Genomic DNA, 21,811 nt, shown 5'->3' on the forward strand with positions numbered 1-21,811 from the left:
GAAGGTGCATCCCCTTTCTAAGGCTTCAACTAAATTTGCTGCAAAGCTACTGTAGCTCCGAAATGGTTCGACCCAGCTACAGTTCTTAGCAAATTAGGTCCTGTTAATTACCGCGTTCAATGGGCAACTGACTCTGGGGTAAAAACGGATACAGTACATGTGACCAACATGAAGCCCTATTTTGGCCTTTCACTTGGTCTGGGGGCGGGGAATATGTAGCGGATGCCACATGTGCAATTATTCCGTGGGCAGTTTGCTGCTCCTTAAGGTGCATTGCAGAGAAAGTGGACACTGTAAAAACACCTTTAAGGGGGAGGTCATAACATGGTCAGGGCGGTTGGTACTGAAGACTTAAGGAAAGAAGGGGAGAGAGAGAGTCATTTTGTGGTGGAGCAAAGAGAAGAGATGAGGTAGCACCAAGTAAAATATCTGCTGGAAAAAGTTTTTTTTTGTGTTTACTCAGTGACACAAAGGAGACGCGTCTCTGAAGACGGACTCTTTTTTTTCTTTGGTTTCGCTGGCGATTCCTTGGATCGGTAGGATTGAACTTTTTTGTTATCAGCTCGACGGCCAGCATATTCTGGTAGGATTTCTCTTTGCCCTAAACAGTAAGGACAGTAAACCTATTTGGACGAACTGATTTCTCCTATTCATGAACATTGCGCTCCTAAACCGGGAGGGGTGGTTTCAATTGCTATGTACTTGTTTGTTTGTTTTTTTGTCTATATGTAAAATATATATGTGTAATTTTTTTGCCTCTTCTTTATTTTATGATATGGCTTGTAGTTTAATGCTGAGCTGGGACATGTGGTGAGGGGTCAAATAAAAGGACGAGCGTTGGTCATGTTGCCCGATAGATTTTCTATGTTTAACTGCTTTGCTCCAGCAGTTTTCTAATTGTGCAGCAACCCGGGGGTTAGTTGTTCTCCTGGGGCAGCCGCACACAGTAATGCTGGGCTGACATCCTGGCCGGGACAAACCCTGTACCCTTGGATGCACAAGGTGGGACTGCTTCCCAAGAGTACATCCTCCCTTGACACAATGGATGGCAGCATTCCTGGGCCATATGCCCATTCATGTTCCTGCAGGGCATGTTGGAGTTGCAGTCCCATGGGGCAGCCCAGCTGGGTTTTCCTGGGCACAACAGAGGGGGCTGCTGGGGAGGGCTGTCCCTATTTTCAATGGCTTCCTTCCACCTGACCCATGAGTGCTTCCTCAGCCATTAAAGGGACCACCTCTGTCCACTGAGTAGTCAGAGCCAGGAGGTGGATGAGACTTCAAGGAGGTGTAGAAAGAGAAATGTATTGCTTTGTTGTGTGGCCTAGAAAGGAGGAAACTGGAACTTTATGGAGATATTGTGTGAAACACCTAGCATTTGGACAAAGATCTGTGTTGTGTAGTTGTGTCTGGGGGTTTGGGGTGTTGCAGCACCCCCTATAGGTCAGGTGGGACAGGTTTAAAAGTGTTTTACATATAACGCAGGACAAGTTCATCCCAGAATTCAGAAACATTAAAAGATTAAATAGAACTCAGAGTTGGATAAATAAGGAAATAAAAAGGAAGTTACACAGGAAAAACAGTTTTTTAAGGATTATAAGACTAGTAACTCCAGCACTATATGAGCATGACAGTGAAGGTGAAAAAGGATGTTAAGAAGGCTAAAAGACAGTTGGTGAGAAATATGACAAAAAAGGTGAAAGATGACCCAAACAGACTCTTTCAATATTTTACTAGTAAAAGAATAATAAAGGAGGAAGGGTAGAATATTGAGAATAGAAAAGATGAGCTAGAATATACAGACAGCGAAACGGCTAATGCTTTGTACTCCTACATTTTTGAGGTTTATACATGTGAAGATGTCAGAAACCTTCCAAAAGTAAGAGAGACAACTAAGAAGGTAGTTAGGGACATGGAAATTGTAGAGGGAGAAGTACTGTTTAGATTAAATAGATTGAAATATAAAAAATCACCAGGATCAGGTAACATTTATCCTTGATAAATTAAGTTATTGAACAGACAGATAAACATGTGACACATATTTTTTTAAATATCTCTGCGCACTGGAGGAATTTCTAAAGATTGGACATTATCAAATATTATCCTGTCGAATAAAATATGTGATCCAGCAACTCCAAGCATCTATAGGTCAGTAAGCTTAACAACCATCACATGTAAATTATTGGAAGCAATTATTAAGGAAAATTACTGAGCACTGCATGTCTAGAAGAGGAGTATTAAAACATTCTCACCATGAGTTCAGATGAGGAGGGTTGAGTTTCCCTAATATGCTGGAATTCTATAAGAAGGTAACAATAGGTTGTGCTCAGAGAGGTGCAGATGATATTGTTTAATTTGATTTTCAGAGGGCTTTTGATAAGATACCACATACAAAGTTAGTGATCAAACTAAAAAAGTGTGATGGGCATGGTCTGTAGGTGTATACAAAATTGGCTCAAACAAAGGAAGCAAAGAAGTTACTGTGGAGGGAACATTTTCACAATTAGGTGACATTAAGAGTAGTGTACCCCAGGGATCAGTGCTGGGGCCACTGATCTTTTTAATATAAAACTTCTCAAAAAATTAAAAGAACACTTTGAAAATACATCAGATCTCAATGAGAAAAAAAAACATGCTGCATATCTATACTAATATGGACTGGGTAATGTATTAGGAACGAAAGGATGCCACATTGTTTAATGGAAAAGAAAATTATCAACTTACAGAGTGCTGAATTCAAAGAGACCCCGAAAATCAAAGTGAAAAATGATGCAGCAGGCAAGTCTATTTTGCCGAAATTTCATTGCAGTAACTCAAAATCGTACTCAGTAGTTTGTATGGCTCCCACGTGCTTGTATGCATTCTGACAATGCCAGTCCCCTACAGACTCCTTCTTCCCACATGGGAGTCTGCAGAACCAACATTGTCGATAGTTATGACCGAGATGAGCTGACAAATGAGGACAAATCTCATTGACACCAGGGGATGCTGTAAAATAGTCAGGTGCTTTTATTAAAAAAAAACAATCCAATACAAAAGTAAAACCAAAAGTGTCCATTGTGCAGTGTTCAAAAAAACCCCAAATCCATAAAATCATTGAAACATGGAGATAAAAATCAATAAATCCATTAAAATGGAGGTTAAAATGCAGTCACTCTTCACCCAATCGCCGCCCACCACCTTCTGTCTCCCCGGTTCCTGCATCTCGCTAGCCCCACTCTACACGCTTAGTCAGTGGGGCGAACCAGCCCCTAGAGCACCTCAGCCTGCGCTCCCTTCCAGAGACCCAGCTCGAGCTGCCTTCTCCTTCCTGGTGTCTGGATTATCTCCCATGACTGCCTTTTCCGTTCTTTCCCCTCTCTTTCTTTTACATCTTTTTATCTCCTCCATCCCTCTGTGCCGGCCCGTATATATACACACCTGTCTCCATTGGTGCAGCGCCTTGAATCACATGCTGCAGGAAGCCAATGAAGCAATTGAGAACGATGCCCCAACTACCTCATTAACTCCCGGTGGTTGTGCAATCGCGCCCACAGAGTGACACACAGCTTTATGGATATAAATCCTGTCCATATTGCCTGATAACGTCGGGGCATGCTCCGAATGAGACGACAGATGAATTCCTGGGGGATCTCCTCTCAGATCTGGGACAGGGCATCACTGAGCTCCTGGACAGTCTAAGGTGCAACCTGGTGTCATCGGATGGACTGAAACAATGTCCCAGAGGTGTTCTATTGGGTTTAGGTCAGGCAAAAGTGGGGGCCAGTCAATGGTATCGATTCCTTCATCCTCCAGGAACTACCTGCATATGAGGCCGGGCATTGTCGTGCACCAGGAGAAACCCAGCATCCACTGCACCAGCATAGAGTCTGACAATGGATCCAAGGATTTCATCCTGATACCTAATGGATATCAAGGTGCCGTTGTCTGGCCTGTAGAGGTCTGTGCGTCCCTCCATGAGATATGCCTCCCCAGACCATCACTGACCCACCATCAAACCGGTCATGCTGAACGATGTTACAGACAGCATAACGTTCTCCATGGCTTCTCCAGACCCTTTCACATCTGTCATATGTGCTCAGGTTGAACCTGCTGTCATCTGTGAAAAGCACAGGGTGCCAGTTGTGGACCTGCAAATTCTGGTATTCTATGGCAAATGCCAATCGAGCTCCACGGCACAGGGCCCACCAGAGGATGTCGGACCCTCAGGCCACCCTCATGAAGTCTGTTTCTGATTGTTTGGTCAGAGACATTCACACCAGTGGCCTGCTGGAGGTCATTTGGTAGAGCTCTGGCAGTGCTCATCCTGTTCCTCCTTGCCCAAAGGAGCAGATACCAATCCTACTGATGGGTTAAGGACCTTCAACGGCCCTGTCCAGCTCTCCTGGAGTAACTGCCTGTCTCCTGGAATCCCCTCCATGCCCTTGAGATTGTGCTGGGAGACACATCAAACCTTCTGGCAATAGCATGTATTGATGTGCCATCCTGGAGAAGCTGGACTACCTGTGCAACCTCTGTAGGATCCAGGTATAACATCATGCTACCAGTAGTGACACGAACCGTAGCCAAATGCAAAACTAGTGAAAAAACAGTCAGAAAAGATGAAAAGGGAAAAATGTTAGTGGCCAACACCTGTTAAACCATTCCTGTTTTGGGGGTCATCTCAGTTACCCCTCTAGTGTACCTGTTGTTAATTTCATTAACACCAAAGCAGCTGAAACTGATTAACAACCCCCTCTGCTACTTAACTGAACAGATCAATATCCCAGAATTTTCATTGACTTGATTCTATACTCTGAATGAAAAGTATTCCTTTAATTTTTTTAGCAGTATATATAAATGTCTTGGGCAGAACTTTAATCAATTAGCTGGTTATATTGGCAGATGATGCAAAACTAGGTGGAAGTGCAGAAAACATAGAATCAGTTAAATTATTACAGAAGAAACTAGATAGCAAACAGGCTTGGCCAGTTTTGCAGTAGATAAAATTTAATGAAAGTAAATGTAAAGTATTACATGTAATAAGTGCAAATTTTAGATTTGAATACACAATGGGAGGTGTGAAACTTGAAAGTAAACGTTATGAGAAGGATTTCTGAATCAGAGTGGACTCATCCAGTGAGCGTACAGAAATCATCAAGAAAGGTTATGCTTAATTTATATAATACATTAGTGAGGTCTCATTTGAAGTACTATGCTCAGTTTTGGTCTCCACATTACAAAAAAGATATAGCAGCAATAGAGAAAGTCCAGAAAAGAGTGTCTAGGCTGATTTTGGGATTAAAAACGTATGAGCTATGAGGAGACAATGAAGGAGTTTAACCTTTTCAGATTAAGCAAATGAAGATTAACATGACTTATATATTTAAAATTATGAAAGAAATTAGTACACTAGATCCATGTTAATTTTAAATGAGTTCAACAATAACTCGGGGGCACATTTAGAAACTTGTTAAGGGCAGGTTTCACACAAATGTTAGAAAGTTCTCTTTCAAGCAATGAACAATAGACATATGGAAAAAATTACCTAGTAGTGTGGTGGACAGAATGACCTTAGAGACCATTAAATCTGGTCTTGGATACTATTTTGGACAATTTGGATGAATAGCATGGATAAACTTATTGGGCTGAATAGCCTGTTTATGTCACATTTTTCTAATGTTCAAATGTTTGTCCCTGACCTTATTTTGGCTAGGCCTGATTTGGGTCAGTAACCCTCAATGGAGCTTAGAGGCCTACTTCTGGAAGTATTCTGCACTTTTTGAGTAAAGAAAACTAGGCAAATTGAACACTTTTATGATAGCTCCTATAAGCAAAAATTCCAAAATCCATGTGGCATATGGTAATAGAACTCAACATAAAGTACAAGTAAGTGTACATGTCAATTCTTTCTTCAATCAAACCAATTTACCCCAGTTTATGGTCACAGGTCATACTCAGGTTGCATTTTATAGGTTTGGATCATTTTAGTATATATTGGATACCTACCAATTCATCACACTGCAATCAAAGTTATTGCAAATCGTGTGAGATTTTGGCATTCTCACACACATACGCATAGGAGGCAGTCAAAGGGCTTAACTGAGGGTAAGTCGCCGAGTCTGAAGTGCACTAATGTCTTTTCTCCTGTTCTACAGATCATCAGAAGGAAAACCCAGCAAGACCTCAATCAGCTTCCACATCCCCTTCCAGATCTCGCCCTCCTACTGACCTCACTTCCACCAGTTCCCTCACGGACCCGCCTCTTCCTGCCCACCGCCTATAAAAGTCCAACCACCTCACCTTTCCTTTAGTCCTATTTTGGACTTAGTTTTTTGCGATTACTTTGGTGCTATTCACTGCTGTGATAAATCTGTGTTTCAATATATGAGCCCCAAACCTTTTTCTGTTTTTGTCTCCCTTCTTACAGCATGTATCTAAATTTTGTTTCAATGTGGGCAATTAGCCTATGCTGGAATCTTCCCCAGAGGCAGCCCCTACTAAGACTGTTTTCGCTATGTATCTTCTGTTTGCTATTTTTTCAAGATCATTTATTTTATTTATTACAATAGTATATATTCTTAATAACAAACAAAGTGTGCACAAATAATAAGGGATCATATAAATAAATTCCACTTTCCTATTATACTGTTTATGTTTTAAAGCAATATTGATTTGCCATTTGTATTGATGGAAATTTTTAGAATTCCTGCATTTTGAGAGCTGTAGATCACCATAATTTCTACATTCTCTCATTAAAGATTCAGTGTTTATATTAAAAAAATATATGTTTATATTTATATTGTAAGTAGCAGGTTATGCACAAAACCAAGTATACGAAGGTTGTGAAAAACAATCATTAGCATCAATTAAAATATTTCTCTTAGATTCATAATTAGCTCTCCCTTAATATTTTTGTGTAAGTTAAAGAAACAATAATATGTAGCTTTATAACTGGCTATTTACTTTTTTTGCAAGTAAAATCACAACCTGTTTTCTTGGTAAGAATGCAAAGCAAACAGAAGAGATACAGAAATTATTTAGCAACAATGAATTTCAAAAATGGAAAACATAGTGTAGCTATGCCGTATGTCCATTCAACAGGCTTCTTAGCTACCTGTAAATAAATAGAACACAAGACATGTTTACCTACATAAGTTTATAGATATTAATGTATAGAATATTTGTTGTTAGGGCCATGATATAATATATAATAATTCCTATAAAAAACTAAATATTGAATTAAATAAAAATGGATTTTGTTTTCTCCCTGCTACAATATCAGACTCTGCCTACTGGAAGCATCCAGTCAAGCAGGGCTTCTTGAAACAAGGAGTCAGTTTTCAGTTATTAGTCAATGGAAAACATAACCCTAAAAAAATTCAAGGCTCTGCCCTCAACAAAACATATAAGACAACAGACCAAGAGAGACTTCACTTTGCCACTTAATTTTGAGCAAAGTGGAACTCCATCAATTGCATGAAGAACCAACACTTCATGTAAGGTTTAAAAACTCTGAAATACCTGATTGGGGTGATGGGGGGCAGCCAGTAGATCTCATATAACTTTTCATGTTAATGGGATGCAGTATACGATCATTCTTAAAAACAGCCACAATTTGCATTATGAGCTTGGTCTCCAATCATTTACTAAGGATATTTTTTTAGTTTTCTGGTATATCAAGCATTTGTTTTTGTGTTTTACTCAGAGTATTACCTATTTATTTTAAATCTCTTATGCAACATTCATTGGTTTGACCTTGCTTTTTTCAAATTTACTTTTTTTCCCTTGTCAAGACAAGTGTCATTATTTTCAGCAAGGTGAAAACTGTACAGAAGAAAGCAGTGATCCAAAGCCAAGTGAAAATAAGTGTAAGGAGTGACTGATGTAACATAGAGCTCAACTTAATATGCAGATCATTCCTGTTGATGAAGAATATTTATTTTGGATCTGCAAGGAGACTTTTTACAGCAAGTATAAATGCCTTTTTTAGATTAAAAGCGTTCTTTACTTAAATTTGTATTAATTAAGCAAATTATCCCAAAAGAAAATTGGCTAGCGTGTTTGAAATTGAATGGTTTATGAAGTTTAGTTTGTTTGTGTTCTCTCCTAGCAGTCAAAACAAATACATAGTAGAATCTCAAAGTAGAAATGGGGTAAACACATGCATTTAGAAGTACCGGCCTCCCTAAACAACAATATTTCCATCCAGTCCCATGTGGTAGCTGGTTCACTAGGGTGTAATTCTGCCCCTGACCATGATAAACCTCACAATAGCTTTTTAGTTGTTAATCTGTGGTATGATACACCCTTATTTACAGATCTGTGAAGGTATGGAAAAGCAAAGTTCAATTGACAAATATTTCAAGGAGAAACCCAGATTCAAATAAAACTGTAGGCATTGACAAAGAAGACAACCTCATCAGAAGAATACCTAATTATTTTAGTGACTGAGATCATCATCTAATGAACTCAACACTCATACATTCGACATAACACTTGATCCAACACTCAACTGTATCCATGCATAGTCGCAGTCCCTTGGAGCGTATAGTCATACCTAATGTTTCTGATGAGCTCAAGTCAGAGTATGACAATTAGTCATCAACACATACTGGAATATCATAGGATTAGACAGAATTCACACAAATGTCAGATGAAGAGAAAACACTTTCCCTGCTCTTGGATCTTTTTTGGGGTTGTCGAGCCAACCACTCATCTAAGGAAACAAGTGCACTATTCAGAAAAGCATGACATTTTTCTTTTCGTCAGTATTTGAAGTTTAGATACAGTATAGCAGAGGAGAACAGATTCCAAAACTCAGTACACAATGACAAGGAGACCATATTTTTGAACATGAACTATGAGGCATGGTTCATAATGATGTAAAGCTCATTGTAGTCTTCAACAGTGAGCAGCATGGTCTCAGACTCATTATGTCAGACTTGTTTAATGGTAAGTCTGAACATTTTCTTATCTTGTCTGTTTTACTCAGTGTGAACTAAAATAATTTCTTTGGGCAAATAATTTGGTGGTGTCTGAATCACTGGCTATAACATAGTTTCTTTGCAGCTTTTTATTTGATTAACATTGCTTAATCAATTTTACCACGAAAATATTGTTTTTTCATTTTTGGAAAATTGTTTTTCACATTGGAAATGATCTAATTTCATTGTGTTATTTGCTGGGCTTGACATTTGTTTCCCTTGCCCTACTTCTAGAAACACAAGAAAGTGTTTCCAAAGGCATAATAACACTAATCCATCCTAACACTAAGAATTTCATAGACTAGATCTTAAGAGAAAAGCCTACTTAATCTACAAGCTCCCTAACCTTCTCTTTAATAGCTAAGTGCTTCTGTATGAACATCTTGCAAGAACAGCAGAAATAGACAGCAGGCTCCACACACAGCACATTAAATTCACACCCTGACAATTTGAATATTTACAATACTAAAATTTATACTTGAGAATATAATCTTTTTATGATAAAATGCATTAAGTATTTGTTTGATACTATTATACATATAAATGGTTAAGTAAATTATTTGTGCTGAAACTAATTAAACATGTATAAGCTGATCAAACTTGTATGTTCTTTAGTACTGTAGTTCGGAAAAATCTGTTTTCTAAGGTTGCTGCTGCCTTTACTTTGGCAAAGTTGTTTAAAGTATTGCAACTGGTTATGGAAAGAAGCAGCAGAACAAAAAGAAAAGGGCAAAAAATTGGAGGCATTAACATTATGGAAGAAACATTATGGTTGCAAGGAAGAAAACCTCATCAGAAGAATTTCTAATGAATTCTGTGACTGAAATCACCATCTAATGGACCCATCCATCCATCCATTGTCCAACCCGCTGAATCCGAACACAGGGTCACGGGGGTCTGCTGGAGCCAATCCCAGCCAACACAGGGCAAAAGGCAGGAACCAATCCCGGGCAGGGTGCCAACCCACCGCAGGACACACACAAACACACCCAGACACCAAGCACACACTAGGGCCAATTTAGAATCGCCAATCCACCTAACCTGCATGTCTTTGGACTGTGGGAGGAAACCGGAGCGCCCGGAGGAAACCCACGCAGACACGGGGAGAACATGCAAACTCCACGCAGGGAGGACCCAGGAAGCGAACCCAGGTCCCCAGGTCTCCCAACTGCGAGGCAGCAGCGCTACCCACTGCGCCACCGTGCCGCCCTAATGGACCCATTACTCATATATTCAACACCACACTCAATCCAACACTCAACTGTATCCATGCATAGTCACAGTCCCTTGGAGCGTATAGTCATACCTAGCCTACAAATTCTCTGCATTGAGCATACAGGTGATTTGCAGTAACTAAGGACTTTTAGTGGAAATGATGGCAAAATGGACTGGGAGTACTCACAATGAAATTATCTGAACTAATTAGACAGAGTGTGTCAAAAGGAAAGGAATGGTGAGTCTAATGATGGACAGATACTTGATGATAGCGGGTGTCTCTTTATGCATACCTCTTGGCATCTATAAGTAACCTCAAGACTGGTGATAAAGGAAAATAAAAAACAACACAACAAACCTGCAGAATAGGGAACATAAGGTATAGGCATAGCTATATGGAAAATATGCGGCTGGTGCCTTCATTAATCGCTAGGTGGTATCCACTTTTCACCTCAGCCTTGCTGTACTGTGATATTTTTATGTGCAATGCTGCACAACATTTGATCAGGCTGACAAAGAGGAAAAGTAAGGAGAGACAGAGGTTGAAAATGAGACATTTCGTGATCTTATGGTTAGACAGTGTATACAAGGCTCTTGTTCCTGAGACAAGCTATATCAACATTACTGTCTTTACATAATTATTTTGTTTTGTTGACTAGTTTCTAATTAATATACTTTGTTTGCGTTTCATTATATTCAAAGTATTCCCTGTATATGCACTTTCTGAGTCAGTGTAAGGATTTTCAATACATAAAGGAATTTACAGTGCAGTGACTATGAAAAGTATTCACCCCTTTGGAAGTTTTCACATTTTATTGCTATACATGAAATCATTGTGGATTTCCATCCATCCATTATCCAACCCGCTATATCCTAACTATAGGATCACGGGGGTCTGCTGGAGCCAATCCCAGCCAACACAGGGCGCAAGACAGGAAACAAACCCCGGGCAGGGCGCCAGCCCACCGCAGGGTACATACACATACACACCCACACACCAAGCACACACTAGGGACAATTTAGAATCGCCATGCACCGATGCATGTCTTTGGACTGTGGGAGGAAACCGGAGTGCCCAGAGAAAACCCACGCAGACACGGGGAGAACATGCAAACTCCACGCAGGGAGGACCCGGGAAGTGAACTTGGGTCTCCTTACTGCGAGGCAGCAGCGCTACCAACTGCGCCACCATGCCGCTCTTCATTGTGGATTTAATTTGGGTTTTTTTAACACTGATCAACTGAAAAAGACTAATGTCAAAGTGAATATTAATCTGTGGAAAGTGGTCTAAATTAATTATTAGTTGCAAACTCCCTTTGCTGTTTTTTAGCATTGCCACATGGGACTTTTCAGAGTCATTCAAAGAGAAAAATTCTATGAAGGAAAAAAAAAAACTTAGAGTAGTGCATATACTGTAATACTATTTATACTGATTTTTACAAAGTATTTGAAAAGGTCCCACAAGGTTATGAAACAAACTAAAAGAAGTGTGATTTCAGGGTATAGTATGTATATAGATGGGCACAGACACAGGAAGCAGAGGGTTATGGTGCAAAGAACCCTATCAGAAATGGGTGATGTTAAGAGTGGTGTCCCTCAGGGGTCAGTGCTGGTGCTTCTACTCCTTTTAATATATATACTGTATATACATCATCTGGGTAGGAACATAATTGACAAGCTGGTTAAGTTTGCAGATGGTACAGAGCTAGGTGGATTAGCAGATAATCTAGAATCCATTGAATCATTACAGAGGGACTTGGACAGCATACAGGCTTAGGCAGATTTGTGGCAGATGAAATTTAATCTAAGTAAATGTAAAATATTACACGTACAGAGTAAAAATGTTAGAGTTAAATACGCGTCTGGAGGTCTGAAAATTGAAAGTACTGCTTATGAGAAGGATTTAGGAGTCGTGGCGAACTCATCACTGTCAACTTCCAGACAGTGATCAGAAGCCATTAAGAAGGTTGACAGAATAATTATATAATATGATGTATAGAGTACCAGTCAATGCAGCTTAAGCATTATAACGTATAGTGAGGCCCCGCCTGGAGGACTGTTTACAGTTTTGGTCTCCTGGCTACATGTTTAACGCAGTGTATACAATTCACACTAAAATATGCTATATGGACAAAAGTAGAAATGTGCACACACACAAAAAAACCTAGATGTACAAAATCGTACATAAGCCAAATTCCATGCACTTCAGCTTCATAAATCTTGGTTTAATGTGAAATGTAATGCACGTGCATGTGCTTGTGCTGCCACCACACCCTGACTCCTCCCAGAATTTCACATATTTTAATATGCAAATCAATTTAAATGTCACCTTCCGTTCAGTGTTTGGTTAAAAGACAATGGCAAAAGCATGTGAAAAAAAGAAGAATTTCAGCGAATGTGAAGTGGAAGCAAGGAAAAATATATTATTTGTTGGCTTACACACTGGTATAAGCAACAAAAGCGTGGCAGAGACACTAGAAGGTTCAAGTTCGGAAAGTTGCACAGTGCCTGAAATAAAAAAGAAGAGGCCAGATATCACAGTCTACGTGAAAAGGTGAGTCGCAGCCCACCGGCTGTTTATTCTGTTTCAGCCAATATTATAAAAACTGACCCCTGTACAATGGTCAGGCGGTGATGGTGCTGCTGTGCTGAGCTTGTCTTCAGGTGCTGGCTGCACACACACCTCTGCCTCGTAAACCGCTGGGCAACCATCTGGTTGTATGCAGACGGACGTTGTTCTGAGTCACAAAATGTAATATTGGATGCTGTAAGAAATGTGACCAGTGAGCTAAGGAATATAAGGGCTGTACTATGTGATACTGACCACAAATTAAATGAATTGGTTAAAAAATAAATGCTGTACCTGATTACCTGTTTTTATATTCTACTAATTACATTCAAATGAAGTTGTAACGCTGTCTGATTTGGCAGATCTTTTGGGTCCGGTTTTTCATACCGCATCTCTTCAGGTACAGGCAAGCCACAATTATGTGCCTCATTATGAAGCCCGCTACATGCTTGCACAATGCGACACACATTCTTTGCATTATAGTGCAGCACATTAATAAAGTTGAAATGCTTTCTATTTACATAAGCAAATTCATTCTCTGAAGGTGCCTTTATAATTTAGCTCTGGCACAGAGAGCCACAATGGATCGATGCTCTGCGCTTTATCCTTAAAAGGACTACTTACCTTTAGCACACTAGTTGGAAAGAGCACCTGCAACTGTGCTGAGCTGCCATATTTATAAGCTCTTCTGCTATAGATGATGTAATGCCAACTCATTCTTTTGGTGATTCATCCCTGGCTGATGTAACTTGTCCACCACCATTGCAATAGCAGTGTGCATGCAATTGACCGCTCTGATTACATTTGGTAAATCTGATGTTGCCGCGAATTGCGCTTTGATGTTTCCAGTTTAACCACAGTGTAAGGAAGTCTTATATATCTGGATGACAAGCGGATAATCCCATTCTATACAGCTGATATAGTGTGACTCAGCGATGACTGAGAAATACCTGATCGGTCAGCACATTCACGTTGAGAAGCTCTTGTGGCTAAAAACCCAACAGTAGACAGAACACGCATAGGAGCAGGTGCAGCACAATTCCTCAAAGTCTGCCTTTGTAAACTCGGCACCAGTTCACCACACAGCTTCAAGAGGATAGCTCTTGGACATCTAAATCAACTTAGAAGCCAGTCATCATCATCTGTAAATACTGTCTTCTAATTCTTTCAATTGCAATGTCTTCTAACAATGCTGAAGCAGCCATGGTAGTTGAACAGTTTGGCCATTCCGTGCACCATTGTATTGTTACAGAATGATTACATATTTTATTCACTTGATTGTAAACAATATGCAATTAATTTCAGTGTATTTGATAAAACCCACATCATAGATGTGAATCTAAAAAAGAAAAGCAGACCACAGAAACAGTAGCTGGGTGCCATCAATTTGCAAAACTGAGCAGAAACTTGCGTACTGAAGGGGGAAGGCTGCCATGAAAATGTGCTTGGATTTACGCAAAGTTTAATTTTTTACACATCGTGAAGTCAGCATGAAATGGGCGTACGCAACATTTTTGTAAGTATGCACCGTTTATCATGAGGCCCCTGGACTGCTGGGGATGAGTTATAAGGAAAGATTTTAAAGGAGCTGAACCTTTTCAACTTAAGAAAAAGGAGATTAAAAGGTAACATGAAGTGTTCAAAATTGTGAAAGGAATTAGTACAGTGGATCCCGGTTGTTACTTTAAAATGAGTTCAACAAAAACATGGGGGCAAAGTTGGAAACTTAAGGGTAAATTTCACACAAACACTTGGAGGATTTTCTTCACAGAAAACCATAGAGTCATGAAGTAAGATACCAAGTAGTGTGGCAGCCAATAGGACTTTAGGGCCCCTGAAAAATGATGTTATTTTGGAGGAATTAAGTGGTGAGCTTTGTTACACTGAATGGCTTGTTCTCATCAAAATGGTTCTAATGTTCTAATGAGCTAGGGTAAAAGTTTTTTTTTAAATCCTGGTAGGGAACATATGAACAACTGACAGAAATAGCTTTGTTTGCCTTGAGACTTATGTTTTGGGTAGTTTTTTCAAAATGCTTTTTTTCGTTTGCTTATTGCAAAGAAACATTATAAATTCCAGTACACACCATACCAAAATATTTATATTTATTGTTGTGACAGTTCTGAGGAGAAACTGTTGTAGTCATTGTGACGTCTCAAACCAGTAAAAGAATGGTGTGACCTATTAGGTTTTCCAACTTCATTAATCAACTTCAAAAAAGGTCATACAACTTTTAGTATATACATTTTTTGAGCAAAACATTTATGAAGAATTGACTATTTAAGTGTCAGAGTCTATGATTTATGATTTATGAATTTAGTGAAGGCAGAAAAAGCTCTTTAAAGTGGGAACTAAAGACAGAAAGAAAAAGATAGTTGAAGGCATGAATATTACCTTTTCTGATTTGCTGTTCAGCAAATTTGAAAAGAGACCACTATTTCAAATTCTGGTTTAGTCATTATCAGCACTTACATGTTCTTCCTGTTCCTACACGTTTTTTTAGCTACTTTCTCTACATCCCAAAAGCAAGCCATGTAAGTATATTGTCAAATCTAAATTGGTCATGTGTAAGTGACTGTGGATGTTTGAGTGAAGGTGGCCTATACAAAGTTGCTTTCTGCCTTGAACCATTATGATTTTGGAATAGGCTTAAACCTTTCAAAACATAGAATTGGAAGAAAAAGGTTTGAAAATAAAATGAAGGATATGCAATTTACTATCTCTTAAGCTGCAAAGAATTCTGGAAAATATTATAGGCAAGATCATAGTGAATATTCAACAGTTACTTACTTATGTATGCCCTCCACCCCTTTCGGGGTATGGGCCGCCAAAGGTAGATTTCCAGAGGTTTCTGTCCTGAGCTATTCTTTCTAATTGACTCCAGGTGTAGCCCATCCTTGTGATGTCTGCCTCGAGGTCGCTTCGCCAGGTGTTTCTTGGACGGCCTCTCTTCCGCTTTCCTTGGGGGTTCCATCTGAGAGCCTGTCTGGTGATGCTGGTTTGCGGTTTGCGTAGGGTGTGCCCTATCCATCCCCATCTTCTCTTCCGGATTTCTGCTTCTACTGAATGTTGGCAGGTCCTTTCCCATAGATTAGTGTTACTAATGGTGTCTGGCCAGCGAATGTGGAGGATTTTTCTGAGATAGGTGTTGATGAAAGTCTGGATTCTTCGGGTGGTGTTTTTGGTTGTCCTCCAGGTTTCAGCCTCGTACAACAGTACTGACTTCACATTTGTGTTGAACAGATGGATCTTGGTGGTCAAGGTCAGTTCTCTGGAAGCCTAGATATTCTTGAACTGGAAAAAGGCGGCTCTTGCTTTGCCGATCCTTGCCTTGACGTCTGTATCTGTTCCACCCTGATGCTCGATGATACTGCCCAGGTAGGTGAAGGACTGTATCTCCTCCAGGGAACTTTCATTTAAGGTGACTGGGTTGTTGCTGCTGGAGTTGATCTTAATAATCTTTGTCTTCTCCGTGTGTATGTCAACAGTCTACCTATGATGATGTGGCTGCCAACACATTTGTCTTTTCTTGTATCTGCTGCTGACTGTGGGAAAGAAGTGCAAGATCGTCGGCAAACTCTAAGTCTTCCAATTGGCTCCACAAGGTCCACTGGATTCCATTCCTGCGTTCACTAGTAGATGTCTTCATGATCCAGTCGATAGCGATGAGGAAGAGGAACGGGGATAACAAGCATCCCTGTCGGACTCCCGTCTTTACTTGGAAGCTGTTGGTGAGCTGCCCTCCATGGATCATTCTGCAGGTTATTCTCTTGTATGAGCTCTTGATCAGATTGACCACCTAGGCTGGGATGCCGTAGTGCCGGAGAAGCTTCCACAAGGTCCCTCGATCCACACTGTCAAACGCCTTCTCATAGTCGACAAAGTTGATGTACAATGGTGTATTCCACTCCAAGGACTGTTTGACTATGATACGTAGCATTGCAATCTGGTCTTTGCATGATCAATTCTGCCTGAAACCTGTTTGCTCATCTCGTAATTGTGGATCGACGACGTCCTTCATGCGCTCTAGGAGGATCCGGTTGAAGACCTTGCCTGGCACTGACAGGAGTGTGATGCCTCTGTAGTTGTTACAATTACTTACTGTAGGTCCCCTTTTTTGGAAGCTTGACTAGGTAACCCTCCTTCCAGTCAGTCGGTATCTCTTCCTCCTCCCAGATCTTCTCGAAAGGGGGGTACAGCATCTCCACCGATGCTTCCAGGTCTGCCTTTAGGGCTTCTGCTGGTATGTCGTCAGGTCCAGCTGCCTTCCCATTCTTCATCAGGGTGATGGCCTCCCTGATCTCTTCTCTGGTCGGCTTACCGCAGTTAATGGGGAGATCTTCATTGGCTGGGTTGATGTCTGGAGGGTTTGGTGGTACTGGTCTGTTCAGAAGTTCCTCAAAATGTTCAGACCATCTATTCATCTGCTGTTCTAGTACTGTGATGGCCTTTCCCTCCTTGTCTTTGACAGGTCGCTCTGGCCTTCAACAGAGTAATGCACAGTAATTCTACTATTTATTTCACTCCTCTTTATCTAATGATCATGAAAGCAGCTATGCAAGATACCATGTCAGGAACAGTTCCTTACTATGCATACACACTATTCAGCCTCAAGTAATTGTTTCCCACATAACATTCCAGTGCTGTTTTCCACCACACCAAGTCATTCTTGCTCAATCTCTCTTTTAAGCGGACATTGATACTGTGATCCATGGGGGTGGGGGTTGGAGGTGGAGGGAGGGGGGATTTACATTGCCATAAAAAACACTGAGATAAATATAGAAGATGATATTTTCAGTGGGCGGCACGGTGGCGCAGTGGGTAGCGCTGCTGCCTCGCAGTTGGGAGATCTGGGGACCTGGGATCGCTTCCTGGGTCCTCCCTGCGTGGAGTTTGCATGTTCTCCCCGTGTCTGCGTGGGTTTCCTCCGGGCGCTCTGGTTTCCTCCCACAGTCCAAAGACATGCAGGTTAGGTGGATTGGCGATTCTAAATTGGCCCTAGTGTGTGCTTGGTGTGTGGGTGTGTTTGTGTGTGTCCTGCGGTGGGTTGGCACCCTGCCCGGGATTGGTTCCTGCCTTGTGCCCTGTGTTGGCTGGGATTGGCTCCAGCAGACCCCCGTGACCCTGTGTTCGGATTCAGCGGGTTGGAAAATGGATGGATGGATGGATGGATGGATGGATGGATATTTTCAGTCCAATACTAGGTGCTTAGAGTGGAAAGGGGATTTAGTATTCATAGAGTACCCTATTGTTTGTCAAGCCGTGTTCGCTGTGCCATTTTTGTGGCTTGTCCCGTCTACTTCTACAAACATAAAGAAAGCTGTTTCAATCAAGCTGTGTTTAATCAGTCTACCCAAACGTTCCCGCATTTTCTACTTTGACTTCTGAATTCTGCCCTATTCCTGTTTGCCAACTGAGATATTGAACCTTGTCTCTTACTGCCACTATGGATTGGATTAACTTTTGCTCCTCTATGTGTTTAATGAAGCCCTTCCTGTTATTCCCATAATGGTTTGCTGATCCTGCCTACAGTATTTTCTGTCATCTTAAACCTATTTGACTTGTGCTGAAAGCTCTCTGAACCTGATTCACAATAGCTGAGTACAATTTTATGTTATTATGTGGTGAAGTCCAGAAGAATTAAATAAGTCAAGTGCTCAAGTCACATTAGAATTATTTTGCAGCATACAGGTATTTTATGAGTGAGCTTCTGGCTGCTTGACAGTTATGGACCTCTATCCACCCCCCACTCTTATTCCAATATTCTTTATTGCAAGCCAGGCTTGAGACAGTACATATCTACTACAGTATCAATGTAAACATTAATACAATGATGTGCTACTGCTATTTACACATTTTCCTTTTTTCTTGTTTTTGCTTTAGACTATTTAGCATACGAATTGCAAAGCTTTGTAACATCTCTATTAACCACTTGTTTCTTTGAGCATAAATGCAACATGTTTTACTCAATTTTAGCAATGAGGAATGCATTTGAAAACCCTACAAACCCCACGGCAATATACTGCACCATCTAATGCTTAACTGTTGGGTATTTATCTTAAAAAGCCATCAGTTCTGCATTCTTGATAAATGAGATGATGCATGCATATTTTTACAGGCTCTTTTTCATTAAGTGTCAACTTTTAAATATCTAAATGTTACATTAGAGCACCAGTGGGACTATGATAAACAATTTTAAATTATTCAATGTGTTACAAAAATAAATTAATACTATATTGCCGTCATTTACAAATAATTGGATGCTCAAGACAAGAAATTCGTGTGAAATCTTGGCTGTACTTTTAAATCTAAGCCTTACCCATGCTGAATTGAAGATTAATGGCCTTGCTGCTTTCATAGTAGCATCCCTGTCAAAAGAGAAATGATGCATCGTGGCAGAACTGCACCTGCCATGACACTTGGCTATGAATGACATAAAACCGCAGCCTCCGTGATCTACAGATCCCATTCCAAACTGGACTCTATGGAGCTGACTTCAATAAAATCAAAGAGCAAAGCATCGGAATTAATAGCAGCTTGGAATGCATTTTGAGGTGCACTTTTCATATGAAAAAGTCATTATACCCCAAAAGCGTTTCTAGATAGTAAAAGGGCAGATAAAATTCACCTTGTTGGGAGCTTCTAAAATCCAGTGATTTAGTTATCCGCTCACATTACATTTTGAAGACAAGTGTGGCGCATTCTGCCTGTAAAATGGGTGACCATTTTTCAGTACCTGTCATTAAAGGTTAATACTCTGGCTGTCATCACATTAGTCTACTTACTGGCACCAGCTTTAATCCCCCTCCCCAGCAAGCAACTACATTACTTTTTCTTATGATCCTCCAGAGCACCTTCAGTGTCCAGTGCTCTCATGATGGAGAGAAATGTCAGTGTAACAAATCTTATTTAACAACAAATCCTCACAGCTAAAGAAAAGCAAGAATCATTTGGCTGTGTTTGCTGTAGCTACCCAAAAAGAGCAAGAATGTGGTTCTATCTATCTATCTACTTTTCTAAGGTGAATGGACACTAAAGTCATAAGACTATTCCAGCAGAACTGAGCAGGAACACCACTCCATTATAGGCCACAATCTTGGATCCACCACTAATTATTGATACTGCATTAGTCAAGAGTCACAGATCAACCTAACCAAATGAACTTGCTCTGCATTAGACTGATACCCTCTCTATAGGGTTGGTGTCTTCCACCTCAAGTTACATGAGTAAAGTTAACATAACCTGCAAGTATCAAGTGAAAGTGTCTTTGGACACTGGGGGAACTTGCAAAATCTAAATAGGAAGAGACCTAAGGTATACTCGGGAGTTGTGAGGCACCAATGGAATCCACTGCACCAAAATGTGGCACTTTACTGTATGCAGGTAAGACAGAAGTGGCCAACAAAGATATCTAAATATTTTAAACCATTAAAATCCCTTCTGTATCAGATCCTTCTGTTAAATAGTTATGTGTTTATTGAGCTTTCCTTGTATTGTGTAAACGGTTTGAAATAAATGCCTCTGCAGCTACATATGCAGTCAGCCTTAAAGATAGGAAGAGTGCATAGCTGTGGTATATTAATAATAGTTCATGGAACTGCCCATAATGGCTTGTAACACCAGGACGTAACACTAATTCAAGTGCAGAGAACATTTTTAATTCAGAAGTTAAAAAGCTGTTGATTGTCTGATAAAACCAGCTTGATCCATTAGTATAAAGAAACTCCAAGATTTCCCGCTGAAAGTTCTGATTAATAAAAAAAGAAAGCAAGAAAAGCAGGTAAGGCTGATGAGAACTGCTTTATGTTTCACATAAATTCCATTAAAAAATCATATTATCCACTATAAATGCAAAATGTTTGTACTAAAGTTTGTTCTGCGACTTGAAAAATTAAAAACAGCCAAAAAATAAACTCAGTACAGGATAATGTCAGGCAAAATTAAAGTGTACATATTATTTGGAAGTGTTGGCATAGGGATTTTATTGACAATCTGTACTGTCATCAACCAAAAATTAATCATTCAGATGTATGAATGGAATTTTATTGCCACATCTAATATGTGAGGTTCTTTTACTATTTAAGGCCTTATTTTGACTAGTTAGAACTATATTCTGCCGTGTCAGATTTAGAATTTAAAAACATAAATTGCATTATGGCTAATTAACATTTGAAATAAAGGTATCTGTAATTCTGTTTTAGGCTAGTCAGAACTGCCTGACGTTTCTTATTAATGTATATAGCATGTTGAAGTAGAGATATCTGTGATTAAATTATGACTAGTTAGAAATTATTATACAGTAGATATCTAAAATTAAAATTAGTCAAAATTTAAATTTTAATTTCGTCCAGTCAAAATCAAACTATGGATATGTACAATTTACGTTTGAACATTGTGGTGTCTGAGCACTGAACCCCAGAATGCAAATGTTCTATTTGTGATTAGTCTGAAAAAGTGGGATGGGAACTAGTGATGGGAAGTTCGGCTCATTTTACCGACTCGGACCTTTGAGTCTCGTTCAGCAAAATGAACAAATCTTTTTTCGAGTTATTTCGTTCATTTCGTTCATTTTAGCAAAATATAATTAAAATGTTACCTGTTATCTCCCTAACACATCTACTGCTTACACAAATGTTGATCACACTACAAACAAGACAAAACTATAATGCTATAAGAAACAGAAAATATTAATTCATTGTTTACCTGGGTCTTTAGTCTATGATTCGCTACTACTGAGCCGGTAAGTGGTCACGTGACAAGAGAATGAACGACTCGAAAGACTCGAGGAATGAACTAATCAATTCTCTTTCCGGCTCAGACTGCATAGGTTAAGCTTATGGGGCTGTCACGTGATGAACGAACGACTTGAAAAACCCAAAGACTCGAAAAAACTATAGAAAGTTGCGCAAATGCGCATGCGCGACTGAACGAATCACTCACACGAGACGACTCATTCTTCCCGAGTCACATTAAAGATTCGTTCAAAATGATCGAAATCGTTCAAAATGAACGAATCGTTCAAGAACGACCCATCACTAATGGGAACTTTGTTTTGTGAACAAGG

The sequence above is a fragment of the Erpetoichthys calabaricus genome, chromosome 6, assembly GCF_900747795.2.
Source record: "Erpetoichthys calabaricus chromosome 6, fErpCal1.3, whole genome shotgun sequence".
NCBI lineage: Eukaryota > Metazoa > Chordata > Cladistia > Polypteriformes > Polypteridae > Erpetoichthys > Erpetoichthys calabaricus.